Raw genomic sequence first — 13,481 nt, 5'->3', positions numbered from 1 at the left:
GATTACTGACAAACCCTTCAAATCTTTAGGGGTCTACGCTTGGCAACGGGAGACCGGAGGACGACATGGAAAGCCTGTCTGGATCTAGAGGCTTCCCTCTTTTTAGGTAAGTATTTACGTTTTTTTGTGATGCTTCAGGTACACTTTAAACATACTGAGCATCTCACAAGAAGCATATTGGCAGGTTGTTTTAACATAATCCCTGATTTTGGTGAGCACAGACCAATCTGATGGATGATATCTGCAAAGGATGATTCGCTCACACATAGCTAGCCAGGATCTTTACAGTCACTGGAACAGAGAATCTTGTCTGCTTTTTTTGCTGGCAAAAATGTCACCACTCTCTCATTAAAGCAAATGAGCTGTAAAGTGCCTTATTTACCGAAGCATTTGTGTTTTTCTTTTCTTTTGAGGTTGGATCATTCAAAGGAACATCCACTAACAACAAATGCTGAAGAAAGAAATAGCTGCTTGTTACAATCTAGCCCCACCTTAAGCACTTAATCTTCTTTTTTAACATGCCTGTACTTGATAATATTCTGTAATATATAAAAGTATTCCCTGAAGCCTACATTAAGACATCTCCCTGGGTATCCACAAAACTCTCTTTTGGCATCTCCTTCCTTTCATTGAAACAATTCTGTTTTCCTGAAAAGCTCTGCAAGCAATGAGATCAGAGTAAGGACGGCAACCATCACATTTAGTCACTAGTGCTGGGATGATTCAGCTCTGTCTTCATTATTCTTAGGCACTGAAAATGAAAAAAAAAAGAGGCTGCTGTGATTGCGCAGTTTCTGAATGTATGACAACACTGAGAGTGAAATAACAGGAATAATCATACACTGTATAGAATAATTTATCACCTATTCCAATTGGCTTCAGGAATTTCATTATCAGCCAGTCACATTTCAGCTATAGGTTTTTTTTCTTTTTGTAAAAATTGCGCCCCCCCCCCCCCCCAGTATAGGTAGCCAGGCATAGGTGAGACAGTATAGTTGCCTCCGGTATAGGTTAGATAGGCAGTTGCCCCCGGTATAAGTTAGATAGGTAGGTGCCCCAGTACAGGTTAGCTAGGTGGGTGCCTCTAATATAGGTAGCCAGAATAATTGCCCCCAGCATAGGTTAGATAGGTAGGTGCCCCAGTATAGGTTAGGTAGGTGCCTGCAATATAGGTAGCCAGTATAGTTGCCACCTGTATAGGCTAGCTAGGTAGGTAGGTGCCCCCGATACAGGTTAGATAAGTAAGTGCTCCCAATACAGGTTAGATAAGTAAGTGCCCCCAGTACAGGTTTGATAGGTAGGTGTCCCCCAGTATAGGTTAGATAGGTAGGTGCCTGCAATATAGGTAACCAGTATAGTTGCCACCTGTTTAGGCTAGGTAGGTAGGTGCCCCCAGTATAGGTTAGATAGGTAGGTGCCCCCAGTATAGGTTAAATAGGTAGGTGCCCCCCAGTATAGGTTAGATAGGTAGGTGCCCCCCAGTATAGGTTAGATAGGCAGCTTCCCCCAGTATAGGTTAGATTAGGTAGGTGCCCCCCAGTATAGGTTAGATTAGGTAGCTGCCCCCCAGTATAGGTTAGATTAGGTAGGTGCCCCCCAGTATAGGTTAGATTAGGTAGCTGCCCCCCAGTATAGGTTAGATAGGTAGGTGCCCCCCAGTATAGGTTAGATCGGTAGGTGCCCCCCAGTATAGGTTAGATTAGGTAGGTGCCCCCCAGTATAGGTTAGATAGGTAGCTGCCACCCAGTATAGGTGAGATAGGTAGCTGCCCCATGTATAGATGAGATTAGGTACGTGTCCCCCAATATAGGTTAGATAGGCAGCTTCCCCCCATAATGGAGGGGGGAGCCGGAGCCGCGGGGAGGGCAGCCCGACCTCTCCCTCCCTCTCCCTGGGCCGCCCTCCGTGCTCCCCCCTCAGATCAGATGCAGAGTAATTAATTAGCGCAGCAGGAAGCGTACATAACTACTCACCTCCCTGTGTTCCACTGGCCACTCCCTCGCCGCTGATCTCCTTTCGGCATAGATGCTGATACACACGCTGCTTCCTGTTTAGCCGGAAGCAGCGTGTGTATCAGCGTCTATGCCGAGAGGGGAAGATCAGCGGCGAGTGAGTGGCCAGTGGAACGCAGGGAGGTGAGTAGTTATGTAGGCTTCCTGCTGCGCTAATTAATTACTCTGCATCTGATCTGAGGGGGGAGCATGGAGGGCGGCCCGGGGAGAGGGAGGGAGAGGTCGTGCTGCCCTCCCCGCGGCTCCGGCTCCCGCCTCCATTACAGTGCCCCCCTCCCAACAGCGCCCCGGGCGGCGGCACGGGCCGCACGGCCCTAAAAACGGGCATGCTTGTAAGGGTCAAGAATACCTAGGTAAGAAGTAGGGAGAGACCGGGAGCCCAATGGTGCAGTATCATTATGTATAGGGAGAATAAAATTATATAGATACAGTGGAGGAAATAATTATTTGACTCCTCACTGATTTTGTAAGTTTGTCCAATGACAAAGAAATGAAAAGTCTCAGAACAGTATCATTTCAATGGTAGGTTTATTTTAACAGTGGCAGATAGCACATCAAAAGGAAAATCGAAAAAGTAACCTTAAATAAAAGATAGCAACTGATTTGCATTTCATTGAGTGAAATAAGTTTTTGAACCCTCTAACAATAAAAGACTTAATACTTAGTGGAATAACCCTTGTTTGCAAGCACAGAGGTCAAACGTTTCTTGTAATTGATGACCAAGTTTGCACACATTTTAGGAGGAATGTTGGTCCACTCCTCTTTGCAGATCATCTCTAAATCCCTAAAGCTAAGTACCCACGGGGGTACAATTGTAGCTGTCGCCGCACACGGGAGCGTGTGCGCGACAGTTCGGCGGCAGTTCGGCGACAGCTCGTCGCCAAATCCCTCTGCATCCACACGGCAGCAGAGGGATTAGCGATGCGGCGGAAGCTGTCGCCGAGTTTCCTCCCCCCCCGCCGGAAGCTCCGTGTGGTGTGTGTGGGTAGCTGTCGCTAGCCCGCATACACATGCGGGGCTAGCGACAGTTCCGGCGAGGTTGCGGCGACGACTGTAGCCGGCGATTGAACATGTCAATCGCCTGGCGACAGCTCCGACGGGCGACGGTTCGGGGCGCGCGCATCATACACACGGGGGAACTGTCGCCGCAACATGCGCGTGCCACGCGGTTGCGGCGACGGCCGTCCCCCGTGAGTATGGGCCTTAAGGTTTCGAGGCTGTCTCTGTGCAACTCTGAGCTTGAGCTCCCTCCATAGGTTTTCTATTGGATTAAGGTCCGGAGACTGACTAGGCCACTCCATGACCTTAATGTGCTTCTTGTTGAGCCACTCCTTTGTTGCTTTTGCTGTATGTTTTGGGTCATTGTCGTGCTGGAACACCCATCCACGACCCATTTTCAGTTTCCTGGCAGAGGGAAGGAGGTTGTCGTTCAGGATTTCACGATACATGGCTCCGTCCATTTTCCCGTTAATGCGATTAAGTTGTCCTGTGCCCTTAGCAGAAAAACACCCCCAAAGCAAAATGTTTCCACCCCCATGCTTGGCGGTGGGGACGGTGTTTTGGGGGTCATAGGCAGCATTTTTCTTCCTCCAAACAGAGCGAGTTGAGTTAATGCCAAAGAGCTCTATTTTGGTCTCATTAGACCACAGCCCCTTCTCCCAGTCACTCACAGAATCATTCAGGTGTTCATTGGCAAACTTCAGACGGGCCTGCACATGTGCCTTCTTGAGCAGGATGACCTTGCGAGCCCTGCAGGATTTTAATCCATTGCGGTGTAATGTGTTTCCAATGGTTTTCTTGGTGACTGTGGTTCCTGCTAATTTGAGGTCATTCACTAACTCCTCCCGTGTAGTTCTAGGATGCTTTTTCACCTTTCTCAGAACCATTGACACCCCACGAGGTGAGATCTTGCATGGAGCCCCAGAGCGAGGTCAATTGATGGTCATTTTGTGCTCCTTCCATTCCAACAATCGCACCAACAGTTGTCACCTTCTCTCCCAGCTTCTTGCTAATGGTTTTGTAGCCCATTCCAGCCTTGTGCAGGTCTACAATTTTGTCTCTGACATCCTTGGACAGCTCTTTGGTCTTTCCCATGTTGGAGAGTTTGGAGTCTGCTTGATTGATTGATTCTGTGGACAGGTGTCTTTTATACAGGTGACTAGTTAAGACAGGTGTCCTTAATGAGGGTGACTAATTGAGTAGAAGTGTCTAACCACTCTGTGGGAGCCAGAACTCTTAATGGTTGGTAGGGGTTCAAAAACTTAATTCACTTAATGAAATGCAAATCAGTTGCTATCTTTTATTTAAGGTTATTTTTTTCGATTTTCCTTTTGATGTGCTATCTGCCACTGTTAAAATAAACCTACCATTGAAATGATACTGTTCTGAGACTTTTCATTTCTTTGTCATTGGACAAACTTACAAAATCAGTGAGGGGTCAAATAATTATTTCCTCCACTGTATATACTCACAAAGGTGGGTTGCAGTTCCTGCAACCACCGTATAGGCCTGCAGGGAATTAGCCGTCCCTACTTGGTACTCCAGATCCTGCAGGATACTGGATGGTTACTCTCCTGTAGTACGATAGACTTTCCAGAAAAACTGCAAAGCTATTTATTTATTTATTGTATTTATAAAGCGCCAACATATTACGCAGCACTATTACCTCCAAAGGAGGTCTGACTGGTAGTGGGTAGGATGGAGGCACCCAATGTGCATTTTATTTTAGTATTTTTAAATACAAATAAAAAATATAATAATAAGAGAGGTAATTGCTTACCTCTCCAGAAGATATAGACACCAGTTCAACTGGAAAAAAGTTTTTATTCAAAAAGCAATCTGACAACGCGTTTCATCGGTCATGGCCCGCTTCCTCAGGTCAATACAAAATGCCTTGATAGCATAGGGGTTAGAGTGTAGGTGCCTCTAATGTCACTGCTCAGGGAAGCTTGTTCAGAGAAGTCACATTTCAGATTCCTGCAGATTAATTAATTTAAAATTTTTGAGTCTTTGGACCAATAAAGTCTGAATAAGGACGGCTCTCTGATCTTAAATATTATTATTATTATTATTATTATTATTATTTATTTATATAGCGCCAACATATTCCGCAGCGCTTTACAAAGCACAATAAGACGACAAGGGGAACATAGATACAACTAACAAATATACAGCAGAGTTCCAAGCAGCACAAATATTGTTACAAAGACAGTAAACATTAGGAGGATGACCCATTATTCAGAAGTTATTGATATGAAGCGTAAACATGAATGTAATAAGTACTGTAATACTATTTTACTGAGATTTTGGTATGTTTCCCAAAGATATACAGTTTATTCTGTAACATGTTACAATGTTTAACCTCCCTGGCGGTTTGTTAAAAACAGCCAGGGGGCAGCAAATACCTTTTTTTTTTAAAAAAAAATTTTTCATGTAGCGAGACAATGTCTCGCTACATGATAGCCGCTGCTGAGCGGCATCCCCCCAGCCCCTCTGATCGCCGCCGGCGAACGGAGATCAAGAGATCCCGTTCAAAGAACGGGATCTCTTGGAGGGCTTCCCCCGTCGCCATGGCGACGGGGCGGGATGACGTCACCGACGTCATCGACGTCGTGACGTCAAAGGGGAATCCGATCCACCCCACGGCGCTGCCTGGCACTGATTGGCCAGGCAGCGCACGGGGTCTGGGGGGGGGGGCGGCTGCGGCGACGGGTATAGCGGCGGATCGGCGGGCAGCGGCGGCGATCGGAGGTTACACGCAGCTAGCAAAGTGCTAGCTGCGTGTAACAAAAAAAAAATTATGCAAATCGGCCCAGCGGGGCCTGAGCGGTGCCTCCCGGCGGCATAGCCCGAGCTCAGCTCGGGCTTACCGCCAGGGAGGTTAATGCTGAATTTCACAATTTGAAACTTAAGGAAAGAGGGTCCATAAATGAAATGCCGAGCCCACTAGTACAGAACCCAGAGGAGCTCAGGGAGTGTACTTAAAGTCTGAAATTCCAGAAGTGACCCGGAGGCGGGGCCGGATCATAGGTGAGTGGCTGCGGGGACCATTAGAAGCAGCGGGTAAGTTCAACTCATTTTCCCCCGACCCCTACAGTATTCCTTTAATTTTTGAGTTAAATGCCTCCAGGATTGGAGCTGTTTTGATAGGGTGCAGCAAGGCATTCCAAAAGGTAGAAGCAGCATGACAGAAGGCTCTGACTCCAAAGGTTTTGAGTTAGAATCTGGGGGTGTTCAAGTTCTTTGATCCTGGTGATCTGAGGTTGTGGGAGGTGTGACGCAGTTGTAGCAAATCCTTCAGGTATCCAGAGCCTAGGTCATGTAGAGATTTGAATGTTAACATGCCATTTATGGGTATCCAGTGGAGTGACTAATATATAAACCATGTATGTATTTTATATGTTACTGGATGTTCTAATTGTACTGTGCTGTGAACTACATATGTCAAACAGCGCAGATATTTTGTAGTATGCTGAGTGGGCAGGGCAGAAACCCATCATACCCGGTTTAACTACTTCAGTTCTAGACCTTTTTTCCTCTCATGGACCAGAGCAGTTTTGATGTTTTAGCTATGTGTCCACTATATATATATATATATATATATATATATATATATATATATATATATATATATATATATATATATATATATATATATATATATATATATATATATATATATATATATATATATATATATATATATATATATATATATAGCTTCTCTAGTTAGTATGGTAAGGTGCAAGGGAATAATTTAACCTTTTGACTGCCATTATCGAAATTCATCTCTGCCTTGTTGTACTTGTCATTGACAGCTGTTGCTGAGTTACAACATGCCAAAGCAGTCAAACAGTTAAAACATACTTATAGCAGCACTAGTTGCATCAAACTTGTTTTTTAAATAATGTGCAGCCTCTGCTTACTGTTTTGGGGTAATACTAGGATCCTTCCAGCCACATGATCACACCTACAGTATCAGCTGAAGTAATTGTGTCCCGCCACCAATAAGCTCCTGCTACTGCACTACTTGCTTCACTCCTTCTCTTCCTCGCCAACTCACTTCAATCAGGAGCAGAGTTCTGGTTGGCCAGAATGGGTGAAGATGAGAAAGCATGAACTTTCATAATTGCTTATCTCCAGTTTTTTGTGGCAGTTTGGTATTCTGCAGCTGTGCTAGAAGTTAGGAGCTGGCTGCCCCCAATCTGCAGCACTAACAGAGGAGATACCACAGCCTTATGTGACCCTTTATGTCTTTAAAGGGTACCTGTCACCATCATGTATTGTCATATAGAGGCTATCTCAGCCCCCGATGACAGAAAAAGGCAGTAAAAATTAAACTGAAAGGTGTAAATACAAATAAAGTCAATAATAATAACAAAAGTCCCCTATTCGCCCCGTCCCCCCAGTACACATACTGTACATATGCATGCACAGATAAACAACTGCCATTCATGCTCACACTGTTACTTCACATGGGCATACATAACTACAAAACCTTCATTCAGCAAATATATTGAAGTAATCTTTTAATAATTGTAGAACAATGACAATGGGCCTTATACGTTGCCTATTTATGATTTTGTGTATTCCCATTTTTTACTGTTTGTATTTTGCTTTTACTCTTTATTAACTAAGCTCAGTCTTATATTTTATATTTAGTTGGCATACGGGAGAGGTTTTTTTTGGGGGGGAAGAAGGATTTTAGTGCATTCGTAATGAAAATATTATTTCAATAAATATTGACACAATGATCATGTGACATACTAAATGGATGACAGTAAATCTTAATTCTAAAGGCACTTTACTTACTCAGAAAATAATAAATTTAATGAGCCTGTTATGTATGTTTTCTTGCATATGATATGCCATGGTCAGGATCCCTCCTGTAGCATGTTCTGTCCGTTGCAGTGGAGCTGCAAATGGACTGTTCTGGCTTATCTGCTGGCATTTGGTTGTGCATTTGCAATGAGTCTCATTGTCATTTGCGATCACTCTGCCGTTCTGGGCAGCTCAGGATGCTGTCATCATTCCACCAATTGCTTGTTGCAGCTGAACTGCGGCCGGATAGCCCTGGATTTCCTGCATGAATGTTGTTACATAATACTGCATGTATTTCTTTTGAAAGTCCTTTGCATTCACAGCCAGCTAGCAAATGGTAATCAGGCCAGCTCAGGATTGAATGATTACCATTCAGCTGTGTGGTAATTTGCATACTTGCATCCATTGGTTGATGCCGGCATAAAAGTCTGCCTCCCATTTTGGACTCTGCCCGACATAGCGGTCAGTACGCTGGTCTGCTGGGCACCTTGACACTCTGCTATAGATCTGTTATTGTAGTTCAATGTGACCTTATGATTTGTGCTTTTACTTAGTTTCTTGTTAAATATATGTGCAGACTTGCTAATATATATTTATTAGTTGAGCCGTTTGTTATTTTTCTGTATTATTGTTTATTGCCTTGTTCCCTTGCCTGATGGACGTTCGTTGAATCTGCGGTGGGTCAGTGAAGTCCACTATTCTGATAGGTTGGATTCTGCCATCACCACGTTGGTGACTGGTAGTATTCCTGCTACTCTAGTTTCTGGGAACGTAACTATAGGCTGCTGTTGCTATTAGTTACGTTCTTTCTTGTAGCCTTGCCTGTGTGAATGCTTGCTATCGCTAGGGCAGCGCTTAGTCTTGCTAGCGTTCTGTCTGTCTGTTCGTTCCTTGTCTGGTTACTCAGACCAGACACCGTGCAATATTGCACTGCACTGCGCTGCCATTGTGTCTTATTTGTAGCGATATCGGAAGCCCAGAGCTGCAGTTGCTCTGGGCAACCTCTGTAGCCTCTTCCATTGTCCAGCTGCTTAGCCTTGTTGCGCTGGGTGGTCAGAAAGTATGGCCCCCCAGCATCACAGCCATACAATATTGTATACTCTTGTCATGAAACTTGGCATAACTCTTGTGTCTTGAAACTTCCTTATACATTTTATTCATCACATAATTACTATGTCTACCAATTCTGTATTATGTAACAGTGTCTATATTTTGTGTATACCATTGTCTGTATTATTAGGCACCCCATGTTTGTTTCTTACTCTGTACAGTATCACAGAATATGTTGGCACATTATGAATCAGTACTAAAATAATGATAGTAATATGAAATATGTTAAAAACTGTCTTGATTACCAGAAGTAAAACATAGGCTTGCAAGCTTGGCAGTAAAAGGGTTAAAACTCGTATCCATTTCACAAATAATGAGCAGATACTTTTTCCCAATATATGGTTAGTGAGGTTTGCCTTTTTAAAACTGTATTTGTGATAATTCAGATGTAAGTGTGTAACTGTGGTTACCCACAATGCACTGCTACTGAATATGCAAATTATCTCTTTATGCCCCAGAAGCCAGGATTACACCCAGAACCGCTGGTGTATAGCACACTTATAGCTTTACCTTTTTACAGAGCCACAGCAATCCAACATGCAGAAAGCCTGTTTTGGACTTTTGGTCCTCATCAGTACATGGAAGGGATTGATACGGCTCTATGGGATAGGGCTTGGACCAGTACAACACAGTAACCAAGCAGCTCGGGGTGACCCAAACCACTAGGAAAGTATAGGGGGCCAAAAGAGACAGAAAAGCCCTCCTACTAAAAAAGCAATGCTGCTTGGGTATCCCAATAGATGGCGGGTTATTATTTACCTTGAGAGCTGCTGTCCAATGCTTACATGAGATTGTCGCCCAATTGAGCTCTGTCATCTCATCTCTGTGGGCACATTTATTGCACTTTTCACATAATCATTGCTCTTTGTACTCCTTTATTGAATGTGTATTTTACCAGAAAGTAAATATACAATGTTTTGGGGAAAGGCTTTCTTCTCACACTCTGCCCTCCACCAGCATTGTGCATTTACAGTCTGTTAAAATAAACAAATGCTGACAAGTCTTTGAAGTGATACACATGTTCTTGTGCTGTCTCTGGTATGTTTGATGCTTTTCGCTGTCGATGGGCTCTGTCTTACCTTGTAGTAATAGCAGGGTATGCCAAGTTTCTACAATACCACAGAAAAGACATTTCTTATAACCACTTTATAGCGTTACAACATTATGACTATTTACAATAATACAATCAAGGTACAAGATAGCAGCTAATTTGATATGAATGCAGACATCAAAGACAGGCTTACTCAGACAGCTGTGATTAGATGACATCATTTTTACATATCTGTCTGTATATAAATATAGCACATCTATCTCATACATAGGCATTCCTATTACTTATTACTTGACATACAGATAAAGGGAATAAACATTAACACCATCTACTAAAATATGAGATGATGAGATAAAGATGTGCATGTACAGTCCCAATCCTACTTAGAACTAGGCTGTGTTTCTTTATTTTTTTTGCTCATTGTAAGGATTAAGAATCAAGGGCTCTAAATGATTTTTCTTTGCAGTCAGACTGTGGCTAAACTCTGAAGGTGCCCATACATCTACTGATGTTGCAACCTGATCGACCATCCGATTCCATAATTTTATGAAATTAAAATCAGTGCCGCAACAAGCATGTCTGATTGATGATTTGACTGTTTTCAGGCCAAAATCAGTAGAATGCATTGATAGGACATGCTGGAAAGATCTTGGTCAAAAGTGCTGAATGAGGAACACAGCAGTACCTCAGCTCCTGATTGTGGCTAAAAGTTTAATCCGGGTTAAATGGAGATGCCAGGGTTCTCCAACCCTGAAAGAATGGGCTGAGAGGGGTAATAAGGTGAAGAGCATGGAGAATCAGATTGCTTTGCAGCAGGATAGAGTGGAAGCATTTAATGTTAAATGGTGAAAATGGAGAGAATTTCAAGATACTAAGGAGTATGAAGATATTATGGAGATGTAAGGGAGGGAGCCTCCTGTAATTATAATTATAATTTTTGTTAATTTTTTAGTACTTTGGATGGTAATTGGTGGGGGGAATTTTTGAAGTAAAAATCTTAATGATGTTGAATTATTTGCAAGAGTGTTGATTGGAAGATTGAGGAGAATAGAGGGTGGTATTTTTTTTCTTTTGTTTAATATGTATTCTATAATTTTGAAAATGGAAGAAGAGAATAGGATGATACGTTGTATTGGAATTGATATGAAAGATGGAAATATTCTTACTTCTTCAATAAATTATATAAAAAAAGAGGAACGCGGCAGTAATGGTGTTCGATATCCCAACCACCAACTAATGCAACAGATCCCCGGAAAATGTCCGTTCAAGTGAAAATGCCTTCCTCCAACCCCACCCCCTTCCCCCGGTGGCAGTGTAAGATCCCACTTGACCTGCTGCCATGTCTCCTGGCCTGATCTGCCATCTCTGCCATGTGGCACTAGGCACGCGTGTGCGCACACACCGCATGGTGAGGCTCGGGTGCGACAGTGGAGGAGGCTGGGAGTCGTGGCAGATTTTACACTGTTACTCTGCACAGGATTAGGGAAGAGGAGACACACATGTACACATGGCAGCCAGGCGATGTCACTAGGCTGATCCCTGTTAGATTTCTTTGGGAATTGGCCTGCGGTGTATGGTCAAGCATCAGATTTCTCTCAGATCAGATTCAGTCAGAGAGAGATCTGTCTCTTGGTCGATTTGTCCATACATCATTAGCTGTACTTCACTGATTAGTGATTAAAGGTTGTAAAACTCCATGTAGCTGAGAAAAATACATGTAAGTGCAAGGAAAGGATGACTAGTTAAATAAATAGTTCAAGATATGCCACCAAGGGAGCTACATTTTATTAATAAACTGCCTCTTGTATCTGAGACCAAATGTTACAGATAGCTCTTGTGAATATGAGGGAAAAAAGAGATTCTTCATGAGATTAACCACTTTCCACAGTGAGGATGGTATATCTACGCCCCGCAGGACTTCTGTTCCTGCACAGGGGCTTAGGTACTCGTCTATTGCGGCAGGTGGCCGCTGCTCGCTCCCGCGCGTGCACTCGCGTGGGTTCTGGTTGCCGCCCGTCAGAGGGGAGATGAATGAATGGGAACGCAGTTCACATTCATTAATCTAAGCCCCTGTGTCAATGATCACCAGCATCAATGAGATGCCTGCGTCATTGTATCTTCCCAAATAAATTATATGTATATAATAAAACAATTAAAAAAATTACAAATTAAAAAAAAAAACATAAATAGTTACCTTAGGGACTGAACTTTTGTAATATGTATGTCAAAAGGGTATATTAATGTTATTTATAAAGTATGGGCTGGTAATTAGTGATGTATGCAAAATTGAAAAAATGCACCTTTATTTCCAAATATTCCAATAATAAAATACATTGTACTAGGGAAATATTTTAAACGCTTTAATAACTGGGACCAATAGGCAAATACATTGTGTGGGTTTTAATTATGGTAGCCTGTATTATTTTAAAACTATAATTGCTAAAAACTGAGAAATAATGAATGTTTTCATTTTTGTTCTCATTTTTTCACATTAAAATGCATTTAGAATAAAACAATTCTAAGCAAAATGTACCACCCAAAAAAATCCTAATTGGTGGTGAAAAATACAAGATATAGATTGTTTCATTGTGATAAGTAGTAATAAAGTTATATGCAAATGAATGGAAGGCGCTCTGAAAGGTTAAAATTGCTCTAGTACAGAAAGGGAAAAACCTCTTAGAAGGGAAGTCGGTTTAAATTAATAAGGTTCCTTTATTCAATTATTCTTTCTCCTGAGTTTTCTCACAGGAGAGTGTTTCACACCTTATCAATAAAATACCTTTCAAAGTGGAATGAAACTCAGCATTTCTTCTTTGCGCTAAAAGGTTATTTACAGCATATAATATACTAACACAATTTTTTTTTTAGTAAAACAGCATTCAAAGGGTTAAATCACAGGACTGACCTTTTCTCCTGCAGGGGCAGCCTTAACTGGTGATAACCTTATCTTCTGTTTACATTCTTCACTTGATACAATTAACTACCTAATGACCGCATCACGTCAATGGGTGTGACCGCAGTGGCAGCCCCAGGACCGCCTAACACCGATTGGCATCATGTCCTGGAGCTGCAGTTTGGCAGGGAACGTGTTCACGCATACGCGATCGTTCCCTGTCGTTTCATGGAGTGGAGCTCCGTGATCAGCCTGCTAGCCGCCTAGTTTTCTGCCTTCCCCTTTGTTTACCTTTTGTACAACGCTGCGATCTCCTGCAGCGCTGTACGTCTGACACACGACTGTCCCCCGGATTGGCTGGCAGATGGAGCCCTCTCCTAGGCTGATGTCTATGAGAGGCGGGGATAAGTGCTGATCACCACCCTATGGTGATTAGGAAAGCACAGGGAGGAGGGAGGGAGAGGGAGGAAGGGAAAGGCCTCCCTTTAGAGCGTAATAAAAAAAAAGTTTGCAGCAAAGATCAGAGACCTCCAGCATAGTGTACACTAAAAGGAGGCAAAACACAGCTGTGTGCTAAGTTGCAGGGCTGTGCAGC

The 13,481-nt window shown here is 43.0% G+C and overlaps 1 long non-coding RNA gene across 1 annotated transcript in view; it reads right to left on the bottom strand.

Annotated features, from left to right (window-relative positions):
- Positions 1-552: 552 nt before the first annotated feature.
- The window catches only part of LOC137547220 (uncharacterized), a 55,059-nt gene continuing 42,130 nt past the window's right edge, over positions 553-13,481 (bottom strand). The window contains exon 3 of the long non-coding RNA XR_011026526.1: positions 553-751. This is a non-coding gene — a long non-coding RNA (uncharacterized lncRNA). The remainder of the gene's footprint in view (positions 752-13,481) is intronic.

This window comes from Hyperolius riggenbachi, chromosome 1 (genome assembly GCF_040937935.1).
Source record: "Hyperolius riggenbachi isolate aHypRig1 chromosome 1, aHypRig1.pri, whole genome shotgun sequence".
NCBI lineage: Eukaryota > Metazoa > Chordata > Amphibia > Anura > Hyperoliidae > Hyperolius > Hyperolius riggenbachi.
Note: the sequence above shows the minus strand (reverse complement) of the source record. Positions and strands in the feature narration are given on the sequence as shown.